The sequence below is a fragment of the Anomaloglossus baeobatrachus genome, chromosome 2 (assembly GCF_048569485.1).
Source record: "Anomaloglossus baeobatrachus isolate aAnoBae1 chromosome 2, aAnoBae1.hap1, whole genome shotgun sequence".
Lineage (NCBI taxonomy): Eukaryota > Metazoa > Chordata > Amphibia > Anura > Aromobatidae > Anomaloglossus > Anomaloglossus baeobatrachus.
The window spans coordinates 238,484,732-238,498,156 of NC_134354.1; the positions used below are offsets into that span (position 1 = coordinate 238,484,732).

At 44.9% G+C, this 13,425-nt stretch overlaps 1 protein-coding gene across 1 annotated transcript in view; it reads right to left on the bottom strand.

Annotated features, from left to right (window-relative positions):
• The window catches only part of C2H1orf116 (chromosome 2 C1orf116 homolog), a 57,008-nt gene that overhangs the window by 14,903 nt on the left and 28,680 nt on the right, over window positions 1-13,425 (bottom strand). The gene's annotated exons all lie outside the window — the stretch shown is intronic.

Sequence of the window (13,425 nt, forward strand, 5' to 3'; positions counted from 1 at the left end):
ATACTGTTTAATCTGGTGATAGATTTACTTTAAAAGCAGACCGCTGAGAACACTTTAACCTTGTGACAATACACTAAACTTCATTATCACATTTATGTTCCTGCTAAACTATACATAAAATGCAAATTTAAGCACCGCAACGTCTTATCCATCCAGCACTGCCAGCCACTGCCAGCAATCTTACAGACATGAAACGGCTAACATGAATTTTTTTTATTTGACCTAAATGATGCAGCATCAGCTATTAGTATAGTATATTAATAAAATGGTTCTTGCATATACCAGGTGTATAATCTGTTTTAAGGTCCAGTCACACTAAGCAACTTACCAGCGATCCCAACAACGATAGGGATCGCTGGTAAGTTGCTAGGAGGTTGCTGGTGAGATGTCACACTGCAACGCTCCAGCGATCCCACCAGCAACCTGACCTGGCAGGGATCGCTGGAGCGTCGCTACACGAGTTGCTGGTGAGCTCACCAGCAACCAGTGACCAGCCCCCAGCGCCGCGTGGAAGATGCTGCGCTTGGTAACTAAGGTAAATATCGGGTAACCAACCCGATATTTACCTTGGTTACCAGCTCACGCAGCTACACGTGCAGAGAGCAGGGAGCAGCGCACACTGAGCGCTGGCTCCCTGCTCTCCTAGTACAGCACACATCGGGTTAATTACCCGATGTGTGCTGCAGCTAAATGTGCACAGAGCAGGGAGCAGCGCACAATGCTTAGCGCTGGCTCCTTGCTTTCCTAGCTACAGCACACATCGGGTTAATTAACACGATGTGTCCTGCAGCTACATGTGCACAGAGCAGGAGCCGTCACTGACAGTGAGAGCGGCGGAGGCTGGTAAAGGTAAATATCGGGTAACCAAGGACAGGGCTTCTTGGTTACCCGATGTTTACATTGGTTACCAGCCTCCGCAGAAGCCGGCTCCTGCTGCCTGCACATTTAGTTGTTGCTGTCTCGCTGTCACACACAGCGATCTGTGCTTCACAGCGGGACAGCAACAACTAAAAAAATGGCCCAGGACATTCAGCAACAACCAACGACCTCACAGCAGGGGCCAGGTTGTTGCTGGATGTCACACAGCAACATCGCTAGCAACGTCACAAAAGTTGTTCGTTAGCAGCGATGTTGCTAGCGATGTTGCTTACTGTGACGGGGCCTTTAGTTTATGTGCCATTTCTAATTTGTTAATGCCATTGCATCCCACTGAATTTGTTCTGCAGACTCCTAATGATTGCAAAGGATAGATTGGCAACATAGAATCCCCTAGCTCACACTGCAGTGTGTGTGTTCTCCGTAATTAAGCTTCAGCCCATTTCCAGTCTCCTGCTTGTGACAGGTTTTATCAGGTCAGCTCTCACAAGCAGAAGGCAAAGTATGTAAAGCTGCATCTTATTTTAATTTACCTATTTTAAAGTTTGCTCTCAAGCTCTTTTTGCAATAAAAATCAATTTTTAAAGTTAATTATGGCTTATTCACCAGCTCACTTTGGCACCACACACACACACACACACACACACACACACACACTTTTCACTAAATTGCACAGTCAAAATATTCATCTAGGGTCATGACTACTGACTGGTTGTCTCCAGACTTGTCCGAACGTTCAACACTTTACCAATCTACTCTTTTTCCTATCTAAATTTGCATTTTCTGTTCATTCTATGTGTTGCTTTCCGATCACAATTCTTGCTTTTCTTATATCATCATCAATCTACTCTTCAACTGCATCCCTTCATCTCCTCTCATCCTCCCCCTTTTTACAATTTTGTGGCCATTGTCTTCAGTTTCACTTCCAGCATTTAGAAACCCCCTGCCTTTGAACACTTGCAATACAAATTTTTTTTTCTCTTGGGTAAAAAACAAAACAAACAAAACACTAGTCCAACATTGAAATGATGTGGAAATAAAAACCATGCAACTAATCCTGGCTGATAAGTAGAGGGGAGTGGACTCTTAGAAGACCTGAAGCCCATTGGAAGTCAATGAATGGACAAAATCGTCTCACTGCCCACATGCAGCCAACCATAAACGGAGCACTTCCAGGGAGGTTTTTTTTTTTTTTAATTGTACACACTAAATCCAATAACACTGATTTTATTTTTACCCCCCAGAGTGAGCCAGAGACTGCAAGTGGTTCACACTGGAGAGAGCACAACGTTTATCCTTATAGTGGTCATCATACGTAACAGCGCCTGGGGAGGGGGGGGGGCTGGGGGGAGTCAGTGTTTGGTACGAAAGCTGAACTTTATTATTAATTATTATTATTATTATTCCAAGATCTATAGGGAAAAACCCTTTAAAAGGGTTGTTCATCCTTCGAATAAATGCAAACTTGTACCCAATGTGACTGCAAACTTGGGTATCCTCAAATCACACTCACTATGCGCTGTGAGGATTCTCCAGTGTCGGTGCTGAGAGCGATCATGTGACCAGAAGTAAGAGAAAGTGACTGAAGATTTGTACCCCAAGGACAGAAAACTCTTAGGCTATGTGCGCACTAGGCGTTTTTGCCGCGTTTTTAGCGGCGTTTACCGCGTTTTTGTGCTGAAAACGCAGTGACATTGCTTCCCCAGCAATGTCAATGGGTTTTCAGAAGTGCTGTCCTCACACAGCGTTTTTTTTTAGCTGCGTTTTTGTGGTGACCACAAAAACGCAGCATGTCAATTATTTCTGCGTTTTCCACTGCGTTTTTCACTCATTGAATTCAATGAGATGTTAAAAACGCAATGAATAACGCATATAGCCGCGTTTCTATGACTAAAAACGCAGCTATAAACGCAAGGGGTGGGTACTACAGTGACGTGTACAGGAAGAGGATTCCTTCTGTTGGTAAACACAGAAGCATGAATCCTCCCGGTACCGTCACCGCTGCCTCCACCTCCCGTCCTGTGCATGTCAGCTCCGTGCGGCGCCATGTCTGGGCGGGAGGTGGAGGCAGCGGCGAAAACCAAAGTGAACAGTAGAAAAAAAAAAAAAAATGTCATATACTCACCTGTCCGCAGGGTCCCGGTGCCATGCCCGCTCCCAGCTCCTCCCGGTCCCGCCGCTCTGGCTGTGTGCAGTCTCCCCGGGGCAGGACCTTGCTTGCAGGACCTGGCGGTGGATCACCTGATGCAGTCACCTGACGCATCAGCTGATCGCGGTGTCGCCGGCTTTTTCGCGCCCGGCCGGCTATCAGCTGATCCTGCCGTCAGGGGACTTCATCAGCTGATTACCGGCAGCTCCGGCAGCGATCGTATAGGATCAGACTCCTGTCCAATCGATCGCTCCAGGAGCTGCCGGTAATCACCACAGCACATAAGTGAGTATTATTTTTTTTTTTTTCTACTGATGCATCAGCTGATTGTATAATCGGCTTTTATACAATCAGCTGATGTGTGATGTGATTGAGGCACTTGATCCTGACACATCATCTGATCGCTTTGCCTTCCAGCAAACCGATCAGATGATATTGGATCCTGATTGGACGGCGCGGGACCCTGACCCAGGATTACTGCGGAGGGGGGTTTATTTCAATAAAGATGGAGTCTCAATAAAGATGGAGTCACTAATTGTGTTGTGTTTTATTTCTAATAAAAATATTTTTCTCTGTGTTGTGTTTTTTTTTTATCATTACTAGAAATTCATGGTGGCCATGTCTAATATTGGCGTGACACCATGAATTTCGGGCTTAGGGCCAGCTATACAGCTAGCCCTAACCCCATTATTACCTAGCTAGCCACCCGGCTTCAGGGCAGCTGGAAGAGTTGGATACAGCGCCAGAAGATGGCGCTTCTAAGAAAGCGCCATTTTCTGGGGTGGCTGCGGACTGCAATTCGCAGTGGGGGTGCCCAGAAAGCATGGGCACCCTGCACTGTGGATTCCAATCCCCAGCTGCCTAGTTGTACCCGGCTGGACTCAAAAATTAGGCGAAGCCCACGTCATTTTTTTTTTTTTAATTATTTCATGAAATAATTAAAAAAAAAGGGCTTCTCTATATTTTTGGTTCCCAGCCGGGTACAAATAGGCAGCTGGGGGTTGGGGGCAGCCCGTACCTGCCTGCTGTACCCGGCTAGCATACAAAAATATGGCGAAGCCCACGTCATTTTTTTTTCTTTTTGGGCAAAAAACTGCATACAGTCCTGGATGGAGGATGCTGAGACTTGTAGTTCTGCAGCTGCTGTCTGCTCTCCTGCATACACTAGTGAATGGAGGATGCTGAGACTTGTAGTTCTGCAGCTGCTGTCTGCTCTCCTGCATACACTAGTTCTGCAGCTGTCTGCTCTCCTGCATACAATGAACATTTTGAAGAAGGAAATGACATCAGACCTTTTTTTTTTTTTTTTTCCATCAACAATCTTTAATGGCATTGTGCACTGATTAAAAACGCAGTGAGCAAAAACGCAGCAAAAAACGAACCAAATCGCGGCAAAAACGCATGCGTTTTTGCCGCGTTTTTTTAGCCGCGGGTGCGTTTTTTAGACAAAAACGCACATAAAAACGCAGCGTGAAAAAAACGCCTAGTGCGCACATACCCTTATAATGTATAAGGCCCTGTGCGCACTTACCGGATTTTGCCGCGGATTTTCCGCGGATTTGCTGCATGTTTCGCTGCAGAAAATGTTCATAACATCTCTGCAGTGAATCACCAGCAAATCCTATGGAGAAAAAAAATCCTGTGCGCACTAGGCGGAATTTGACAGCTGCATGTTTTGCTGTGGGAATCCCGCAGCAAAAACAAGTGCATGTCAATTCTTTTCTGCACGTCGCTGCGGGATTTCACTCCATTGACTCCAATGTTAATCATGAAATCCCGCAGGGAATAACGCAGGCAGCAAATTCTGTGCGGTTCACTGCGTTTTCCTGCGTTATTCCCTGCGGCATTTCGCGGTTTACCTCCGGTAATGTGCATCGCTTGTCTGCGGTTTTGCAGGGAAGTGATGTCATTACAGGAAGAGGAAGCCGTGCAGAGTAAACACACACATCACAGACATCACAGACATCACAGACATTACACATAGAAATAAAACGGAAATATAGAAAACAAAGAACGTGGGCTCCGCTGCATATTTACCTTCCAGCCGAGGTAAGCACACAGCGGCGGCCCGGTATTCTCAGGCTGGGGAGGGAGAGGGGCAGGGATAATGTCCCCTGCCTCACTCCCCCTCCCGCAGCCGAGAATATCAGCCGCAGCTGCCCCGGCACTGTCGCATGCATTATGCGGCACTACCGGCGTGTCCTCGGCTCTTCTTGCCGCCGTGTAGCAGTGGCAGCAAGGTAATACAAGGGGTTAATGATGGTGGGGGACCACCGCCATTAACTCCAGGCTTGATCATGGCAGCGTCTATGTGACAGCTGACATGATCAACCCGTAAGTAAAGTGAATAAAACACAGACACCGAAAAATCCTTTATTTTAAATAAAACAAACAAGCCTCGTTCACCATTTTATTAACCCCTCCCGCACCAAAGCTCCGGCGTAATCCACAGGTCCTGCGCTGCTTCCATCCAGCCACGACTGTCACAGACACAGCGCTGAAAGAAAGCAGCAGACAGCAGAGGTAATTACCGGTCATTTCCCACGGCCGGTAATGTGAACTCACTGCCGACCGTGGGAAATGCAGCGATCTGTCCTCTATCTATCCCTCTGTCTGTCTGTCTGTCTATCTATCTATCCCTCTATCTATCTACTATCTCAGGATTAAATGACTTTTTTTTTTTTTTCTTCAATGTGCTTTATTGCATTGAATGCAATAAAGCACATCCGAACCCGCACGCGGCAAAACCGCGGCAATACCGCGAACAATACCGCAGCAAACCGCATGCGGTTTTCGGGTGCGGTTTCCCGCGGTTTTTTACCGCGGGTGCGGTAATCTTTGAGAGCATGCGGAATTTTCTCAAGAAAATTCCATTTCCCAGTGCGCACATAGCCTAAAACAGTATTTAGAAAGGAAGCTAACCAGAAAGGTATGATTGAATTCCATGTTTGTGCATAGAACAAAGTCTGACCATTATTAGATGTGAACATTTTCAGCACAGAGCAGTAGATTTAGCTTTCTAAAAAAAAAATAATAAATAAATTAAAATATTGGTTTAATTATGGTAAATCAGATTAAGGACAAGCTATGTATATGCCAAGTGTGCTACTGTTTTCATCTTGGACTGAAAATAATTTGTCCAAACACATTTCTGTGACTAACCTTCTTAAATATATTTCACGTTAATCGAAACATTGCTGCACAGAATGTTATTTCAAGGCAACAAACTGAGTGAGGTGGGGTTCTGATTCACCAGAAGACTATATAATACCTACTGACATCATCAGTGCAGATCACACTACATAATGACAGCAGTGTCAATTACCCATGTAGGCATAATGGAAGAAAAAAAAAAAATGGATGATACTAGTACGCATTTATATGGGTGTGTATGATACAACTGACTTGTATATAAATGACTTCCAGTTATTAAAAGGTACAAAGTACTGAGAGTCAAAAGGCATAATATTTTCACTTATGCAAGAATGATGGAGATAAAGTATCAAGTAATAAAACTAGTTCTAGGCTGTAAGGAAACAAGTTAAATTGATGGCCCAATATATATTAATATACAGTTTAAGTTATTGCTGCCATGTGTCTAGGTGTACTAGGCACATTATCTTGGGTGCAATATAAGGTGAGCCAACTTACAATGTGTGCAACAATTGGACGTTTTCCTTGTTCCAAGTATAGCTTACTATTATACCCCTTGTAAAATAATGACACAGTTGTATAGATAGTAAGACAACGGCCAAAATGTTTTTACCCCTTTTTCTGCTACTATAGCACCAAGCAAACTTCAAAAAGAATGTTCATATATCGCACACGCAGACAAACAATTCTGGTATTTAGATAACTAGTTAAACCTTTAAAACATCCCGAAAAAAATATATATATATTTGAACCAACGTAGACCTGTTCTAAAGTGGGTGTGTTGTATACTTGCAACTTCATGTTTATACATAAAAAACAAAAAAAAAAACAAAACAAAACACTAATTGTTATGTTGCCTGGAGAACTTTGAGTTAGGGTACATGCACAGTCCAGAGACCCTGCATCCTGGGTGCAGTGACAGCAGTTCTGCGGGGTCACAAAGGAGACCGCAGCTGCCCGTGCCCACTATCAGGGTTCAGGCAACATTTGACTTTCTCACTGTTCTCCATGTGGAGAACACTCTCTCGTCTCCATTGGCATAAATTGACATGCTGCAGCTCGGGAAGCCATGCCGCAGGTCAGTTTACGCAGTGGGCAAGACTAGCACAGTGGGCATGGAATTTCTAGAAATCCCATACCCACTGTGCTTTTACTTTATATCGCATTTTGAACACAGTGATAACGCGCTGTGTCCAAAATGTTGTGAACCCGGATCGTGGGCATGCAGCCTTAGAGAGAATTGTAGCAGATCACGTGAAGATTAAATGATTCAGCCAAGATTCCTCCAGACAACCTGTGGATAGCGTTCAGATGATACGACGTAAAACCTTCAGGAGCTATGTGCCGATATTTTTTTGTTTTTCATTAACCTAGTTTAGGTTAAATTCATACTAATTCTGTACTGCATTGTGCGCTTTTAATATGCATTTGCCCAGGACAAGTCATGTTACAGGGAACTCTTCAGTTGGTTTACAAGTAGTGATGTGTGAGAACTACCATGCTCAATATTCGTAACCAGCAGTTAGATGGTCAGATGGGTACGACTCAGTCAATGGGGGACTCTAGCATCTTTCTGCAAAATCTTCCGTAAAAATACTCGAGTCCCCACTTGACTTTCGTTATGCTCGGTATTCAAGTTGCGCCCATCGCGGCGCCCCACTGCTCACTACGAATACCGAGCACCCAAGTATGGTAGTGCTTGCTCATCACTATTTACAAGCCTTAACCACCCATGTCATTGTGCTCTAATAGCTGTAATATTATTGCAGTCAAAGTATGGACCGAGAGACTGGCCCCAGGTCTATTGCTCAAACTGAACCGTTTCATAGGCATATAGGAGGCTACCAAGTTCAGCCAGTTCGTGCATAATGGTAAAGGCTGAAACACAGACATGTATATGTGTCGCCCGGGGACCAGGGGGTACTCAGATCCGGGCCACGGGGTCACTTCTGTGGGTATCACGGTGGCGTGACCCGGTCTGTGATCCCAGGCTCCACAGTAAAAGGGGGTTTGTTAAGGGAGATTTTCCGTGACGCCACCCACGGTTGTGGTGATTATGGACACCACCGCTGCGATGAAGGTGCGGGACTCCCGGGAACGGTGTTGGGATGCAGCTTAGGATGTTAACCCCTCCGTGGGTAGGGGCAGTTGGTCCCGGGGCCCGTTCGGGGATAAGCAGGGCGCAGTGCTGCGGTGCGGTGCCTGAGGGCACGGGCGTACTCACAAGTAGTTCACACAGTCACTGGTAACTAGGAATTGCCGGTGTCCGCAGCCTTCGGTACGGGGGTGTTAGTGTCCCACACACGGTACAGCAGCTCCTGTTCTTTCCCTGCAGCCAGGTGCCTTTCTCTCCACTCTCTTCCTCTTTCTCCTCAGCCGGGAACGGGGAATCCACTCCCCTGCAGTGATCCGGGTCACCCTAGGTACCGTCGGGCCACCACCCTGCTCCGGCTACCTCTGGCCCCTTCCTCACTCACAGCCTGTCCCGGCCCTCTTGGAGCACGCTTCTCTACCAGCCTGGGAGCTACAACTCCAGACTCTTCTTCTGTCTGTCTCTCCATACACTCTGCTCCAGCCCCTCCCCTCTGCTCTGCTTTTCTCTTACCCCAAGGGGATGTGGTTTGTCCTGCTGCATCGGTGTCGGATCAGGTTACCAAGGAGGATTAACTCTGTGACAACCTGGCTTTGCCAGAGCGTCACATATACATTATAAAAGCAGCAAGTATACATTATTTTGAAATTTGATGTCAATAGCAGACACATGCAACTGTGTACGCATATATCTACCGTAGCAGACTGATTCAAATGACATACGGTATTTAACACAAAACACCAGTACATTTTGTACTTCATTCACTGAAATACAGGAGTTCAGTGGTTGGTTCCAACAATTGGACTCGTAGTCAAACGCCAGGGATTTTAATTACAGCGCGAGTTCTAATGAATCTTTTCTCAAAAAAAAAGTATATGAATCTGATCAGCTCCACTTGCTGTATCCCATCCTGTATGCAGATCAGATACCATTATCAACAGGATAGGTTTTCTTTGAATGTAGATTGAGTGCATATTGGTCTTAATACTTGACCCATCTATAAATCATACAGCACAACTTCTCAAATCACTGTTTCCCCCTTGCAAAATGATAACACCTATAATACCTTCCAATGCTGTTCCAGCTGTATCTGTACTGGCTCTCCCAGGGATTAAGTGACATCGTTATGTTACGTGATTCCTATAGCCAATCTGCAGTCTCTTCGATGTCCTCTCCTTCAGACATCTAGAGGAAGTGAGCTGCAGCTCTTGAATTCTCAGGATGTCTATTACATGAGAAGGGCTTTCCCGAAAAGGTGTAAAACCCCCTTTAAAACATCAAGGACCACAAATTCATTCATATAAATGAGCCAAATTGCATCAGCTAAGCTAACTTAGTATGTTTAATACAAATACCTCCATGTGGGTGTCAGACTTCATTACAATCAATGAGGTCTGTTTGGGATTGTTTCTTGTACGAGTTCCTCCAAGCACCAGTGAGAGCAGAACATTAGCTGCTACATATAATCAGTTCACATCCATACATCTATCCTCCAGTGTGGATGAGCAGAATATTGCATCACATCACCATGCGATCAGGAGATTAGAATTTCCAATAAAGTAAATATGACGAAGCCCCATGTGCTCTGCAGGATATAGAACATTAAGCAATCAGGTCTGTGCTGTACCTGTGGCAGGGATCATGGTCCTCGGTTAATGTTTAAACTAAATGCAAGCTTCATGTTCACCAGTTAAAAGAAAACTTCCTCTGGTTTCCTGCTGCTCATTTGTGAGTCATGCAAAAATGAGAAGTCCTGGAACTTTAAAGTGAACATATATTTTAGAACTGAAAAAGAAAATTGCAACAAATCCAATAGAATTGTCATTGAAAATGGTAGCATTATTTATGACCCACGTTAGATGTTAACCCCTACATGTCTGACAGCAGCTTGGAGGTGGCCAGCTAGAAAAATCATCAGTCACCTTTAATACATTTAGATATTTTGGGTTCTGTTCACACAATGTTCTTAAAGCAACAGTGATTGAAAGGAGAAGAGTGCAATAGGGTAAAACCCTAACACAGGAGATGGTATAAACAATAGTTTTGCTCAACCATTGTAAAACGTTAATATAACCAGCCAACCCAGTCCCGTGGCTGGAAGAAAAAAAAATCCAGATGGAAATTACCAAAAACAGGACCCCAAAAACAAATAATTATACATACATACATACATACATACATACATACATACATACATACATATATATACACAGACACCTACATATTGGCTGGACTGCTGGAAAGAAGTCTCTCTTGCTGCGGTATTCTTTGGAGGTTCTTTATTATCCACTGTGTTTCAACGTCGCATTGGCATCTTTATGAACCAGTAAAAAACCAACACGTCACAATTTTCTTGCCACACATCAGTAGCGAGATCGGGGCTCTTGTCTGAAGTCCTGAAAAACTGGATTAATGCATAGCTGCCAACAGTGCCACTGACTAAAAGGAAACCTAGCTGTCACCAGGTTTTCCCCTTTAAGCTGCAGCCACCCAGTGGGCTCTTATATACAGTATTCTAGAATACTGTATATAAGAGCCCAGGCCACTCTGTATAACATAACAGCTTTTATTATACTCACCTGCCATGGGTTCGATGGGTGTTGCTAGTCTTGGTCCGGCAACCTCCTCTCTTACTTCCATCGTCGTCCTCTTTCTCAGCTCCGTGTGCATGACGCGCCCTATGTCATCCACACAGAGTCCTCCACTGCGCTGCTGCACTTTCTCTCTACACTGCTGAGGGAAAAGCAAAGTACTGTAATGCAGATGTGTGGAAAAGTCAAAGAACGCCAACGCATGCGCACTACAATACTTTGCTATATCCCCAGCAGGCCAGAGCAAAGTGCATGTGCTCAGTAGCACAACCGAGGCCTCTGTGTGGATGACGCAGTGTGCATCATCCACATGGAGCTGGGAAGGAGGATGGCGATGGAAGGAAGTGAGGAGGCGCAGGACCGAGATCAGTGTCACTAATTGGACCGGATGGCCCCACCCCGTAGGGGAGTATAACAAAAGCTGTTTTTAGGTTATACAAAAGCAGCCTGGGAACATATAGACATTATTCTAGAATTTAGGATATAAAGAGCTCACTGGTGGTGGCTGCAGCTTATAGGGGGAAAATCCTGGTGACAGGTTCCCTAGTAGACTGTCACCTTATTCTCTGATCTCATTTTCAGCAATATTTAGATTTTTCAAGGAGGCCGAAAACCACAGTCAACCATATTTTCTGTGTGTCTGTCTGAAAAAGACAGATTGTTGAAATTTAGGTCAAAAGAGCACAAAGTGACTCCATCTGCTTCACTGAAGTCAATGGCTCTGTTGGCTCCCAAGTCTCATTTTTCAGAACTTCAGACAATGTGCAAAAAGAGCCATGGATGTGCAGCAAGAATATGATGTGAACTTATAAAAGAAATAAGGCAATTTTAGACTCCACCTTGGTTTATTATTATTTATTTATTCCATAGCGCTTTACACATGAAAGGGGTATATATAGAATGGACAAATACAATAATCAAACAAAACAAGCAACAGACTAATACAGGAAGAGAGATCCTGCCCACGAGGGCTCACAGTCTACAGGGGATGGGTAAGGATACAGTAGGTGAGGTTTTTCTCATGTTTATGTTGATTGAACAAAGCCATTGCAGTTTTTCACATTGCTGCTTTGTGTTACAATATATAGATGGAATAACGTTACCTAAAACTTGAGCACAAGTCCACACTACTACAGAAACTTCAGACACCCAAAAGTGGAAATTTAGTTCACGTAAGGTGCCAAGCTCCAAAAACCCTGAGCAGATAAATGATTATTCCAGTCTACCAAATTTTCACCTGTCCACTGGACAACTGTTGGATCTTCTACAATTAAAAAATAAAAAAAAAAAAAACCTAGGTAAAGCCGCATTTGAATGAAGCATTAGCTGGACACATGCACCATTTATTCTCTGGGAACTACCAAAGATATTAAAGCTTTTTTTTTTTTTTTTCAGCAACCCAGAACACTGGTGGGTGGATCTTGTAGAATTAAAATTGCCAGAAATAAAATGTTGTGTCTCCACCATGGTGTGAAACAGATCACAAAGCAAGGTCCATTTAAGGCCGCTTTACATGCAACGACATCACTAACGAGAGGTCGTTGGGGGTCACAGAATTAGTGATGCACATCCGACCTAGTTAGCAATGTCGTTGCATGTGAAACGTACGAACGACCGCTAATGATCAAAAATACTCACCATACCGTTTATCGTTGACACATCGTTCTTATCTCAAATATCGTTTCTGTTGCAGGACGCAGGTTGTTCGTCTTTCATGCGGCAGCACACATCGCTATGTGTGAGACCGCAGGAACGAGGAACAACATCGTACCTGCGGCCACCGGCAATAAGGAAGGAAGGAGGTGGGCGGAATGTTCCAGCCGCTCATCTCCGCCTCTACGCTTCTATTGGGCGGCCGCTTAGTGAGGTCGCTGTGACACCGAACGAACCTCCCCTTTAGAAAGGAGGCGGTTCGCCAGCCACAGCGACGTCGCTAGGCAGGTAAGTATGTGTGACGGCTCCTAGCGATATTGTGCGCCACAGGCAGCATTTTGCCCATGACGCACAACCGACGGGGGCGGGTGCTTTCACCAGGGATAATCGCTAGCGATGTCGCTGTGTGTAAAGTGGCCTTTACACTGCAGGACTAAGCAATCCTGCGTTCCTAGGACTGCTCAGTTCAGGATATTCTTGCATAGTTAATAGGCTGCTAATCAAGCAAAACGCTTGTTTGTCAGGTAAAAAAAAATGATCTTTGTGATTTACAAGAGATCACGGTTCTCAGCAGCGCATCATCTTGTTTAAAAACAGGACCTGTGCTGCCGAGAAAATTGGAATCCTATGAACACTGAACAATTTATTACAGATCATGCACAGCAAATCTAGAGAGTTGTGTGCCACTGCAGTGTAAACAGGCTTTGATCTTAGGGTACAGTCTCACTAAACGACGTACCAGGGATTCAGACCACGATATGACCTGGTCAGGATCGCTGGTGCGTCGCTACATGGTCGCTGGTGAGCTGTCAATCAGGCAGATCTCACCAGCGACCAGTGACCAGCCCCCAGCGATGCGTGGAAGCGATGCTGCGCTTGGTAACCAAGGTAAATATCAGGTAACCAAGCAA